This window comes from Lycium barbarum, chromosome 3, assembly GCF_019175385.1.
Source record: "Lycium barbarum isolate Lr01 chromosome 3, ASM1917538v2, whole genome shotgun sequence".
Lineage (NCBI taxonomy): Eukaryota > Viridiplantae > Streptophyta > Magnoliopsida > Solanales > Solanaceae > Lycium > Lycium barbarum.
Genome location: NC_083339.1, coordinates 63,526,868 through 63,529,867, shown reverse-complemented (window position 1 = coordinate 63,529,867; position 3,000 = coordinate 63,526,868).

Genomic DNA, 3,000 nt, shown 5'->3' with positions numbered 1-3,000 from the left:
TATTAAGTGGGGATTAAGACTTAAATGTTCACAAATTTTTCACTAGTGGCCGTGTGGGCCCCACAAACACATGACAAAATCATATTTTTGCCCATGCTTAGTTGGGGGAACGTGTAAGACCTTCTTGGGCAGCAAAATGGTCTCCTTGTTGACCAAAGTTGCATGCCACAACTCATTTCCCAATCCCACCAAGTGAACTTAGAGAGAGAGGCTCTCATCTTCACCAAGTGAAGGGAGAGAGAGAGCCACGGCCAGCCATGGCATTTCCACCACCATTGCACGGCCAGACCTTCTATTTTTCTTACCATTAAACCCCTAAAGTGTTCTACACATTCACCATTAAGTTTCAAGTGAAGGAGAAACCATAAACATGTCATACAAGCTCTTATAGCTCACGGCCAGATTTGAGTTCTCCAAGTTGATTCAAAAAATATATTTTCGTCAAGTGTTTCAACCCTTAGAAAGATGTATAGCAACGTGGAGTAGCCATTGGAGCAACAAGGACAAGTATTAGTTCAAGTCATCAAATTCTAGCCAAGTTGAAAAGTTAGATTGTCAAGGTAAGAATTGATCCCTTCTCATGCGTTTTGTGGTGAATTGAATGTTTATGATGTTGCATGTTGGTATTGGACTGTTTTTCTTGAAGTTGAGGTGGGCCGTGTGTTGTAGACTTAGATGGAATAATGCTTAATATTCTTGTACAAGTATTGGGAATGAATTGAATGTGTTGTAGTATGGATAAATGGATGAAAATCACGAAGTTGTTGTAGTTGTGTTGAAGCCGTGTAGGGGGACTGTTTTAGGGGAATTTATGGACTGTTTTGTGTCATATTTTTATTGTTGTTGTTATGGACATTATGGTGTATTGTATGCATGTTGAATATGTGAATGGAGGTGTTAAAGAAACGAATCATGTTGAAGTATACAAGCAGTCCAAAACCGTGGACTGTTTTGAGGTTAGAAGTGAATTAGTGTATGTTGAATGTTGATTATTGTTGTGAATGTTTAGTGGAAATGAAGTTTTATGATTCAATTTGAAATTGAAATGGTTTGTGGGCTGTTGTAAGAATGAAAATGATGCTAAAACAGTTCCAATAATCGTATAAGTAATGTTGTAAACGTGTTGTTGTCGTTGTAGTTGAAGTTGGAAAATTGCGAAGCGAAAATGGTAATGTTGTGTGTGCTGTTTGGCCGTGGATAAGGGCCTGTTTTAAATGATGTACGGACTGTCCAAAGTTCCCTTAAGTCATGTTTAAACAAGTTCGGATTGATACATGAAAGAATGACTAACAATATTAGCTTGTAGTACTAGTTGGTTTGAATGCGAACGAAACGTCGTCTAAATGTTGGAAAGGGATTGTTAACGTTAAAATACATGTTGAATTCCCTCGTAGACTAATTGTAGGTCTTGATATCTTGATATAGGATAAGTGTTTTTAGGCAGCAAGTACAAGTTATAATACGACTAAACGCTAAAGGTATGTAAAGCCTATTCTTTCTTTCTTTTGGCATGTCCTAGACGTAAGTATGAAATGATATGAACCTTGGGGTAAATTCTATTCTCTAGTTCCATGCATGACTTATGATTCTATATTTCCTTAATGCTATTGTCACGAGTCTACTACATGATTGACTAATGAATGATGTATAGAAGTTCTTACTCTTAAAAGAATGGCATGAACAGAAGCATACTTGACTTTCAAAAACTACACCATGTCAAATTGATACATGTACATGAAAGCTGAAACGTTCCTTGCTATAACTTATAATGAGAGTTGAAAAGAATTGAATATGATTATTATCCCAATACTTTAGAGCTGGTTAGTTGCTTATCTATTGAGTCTCAAAAGATGAATTGCATATATATGGTTGCTTATTATTCTGCTCGTGCTTACCGCTATATCCTTCACTGAGTCCCGGGCCAGGACACGTTCTCGTGCGCATATTTACTATATTAATCACCGAGTCCCTCACCAGAGGACCGGGACATGTTATATATATATATATATATATATATATATATATATGATGATATGATTATATGATTATATGATGATGTGATGATATGATGACATGATGATATGGAGATGGTGGCCAGGAGGGCATATTCCCTATTACCGAGTCCCTTATTAAAGGGCCGAGACACGTCTATGTTTATGTTTATGATGCTATGATTTTAATTACCGAGTCCCTCATTAAAGGGCCGGGACACGTTATATATATGTTATATACAGAATGATTATGCAGCTTTGATTACAAAACTCTGTAACGATATTGATATGAGAATGATACAGATGAAATATGTCCAAAGGCAAGTTTTATGAATTTCTGATTGTTGCATTGGGTCCTACATACTTTGTCTCCTTATGAGTCTATTACTACATTTCATGCTTTACATGCTCAGTACATATTCTGTACTGACCCCCTTTCTTCGGGGGGCTGCGTTCATGCCCGTAGGTACAGACGCTCGTTTTGGAGATCCGCCAGCTTAGGATATCTATTCAGCTACTTTGGAGTGCTCCTTTGTTCCGGAGCCTAGCTTGTGGTATAACTCCCTTTTGCTGTATGTGTATGTGTTTATTCGGGGTACGGCGGGGCCCTGTCCCGTCACATGATACTGTCATTACTCTTAGAGATCTGTGGACATCTGTGTGGGTCTGTGTATAGTTGTTGTTGCGTTGTATGAACATGACTTATGTTTGGGGCGTACCCATTCGTGATGGCAGCCTTGTCGGCTTGCATATGTATGTATGTTTGGAATGTTGCGTGTAATGGCAGCCTTGTCGGCTTGCGTATATATAAATATATGTTGTTGTTGAAAATGGTAACTCCTCAGGAGATAGGTGCTTATGACATACAGAATCGTGACAGCTTTAAAATAACACCCTACCTTCTTATACAAATAAGTTCATGACATGCTAGTTATAAATGATTACAGTTGACAGGCAATATGAGTGTCCAATTCGGGCACTAGTCACGGCCTACGGGGCTGGGTTGTGA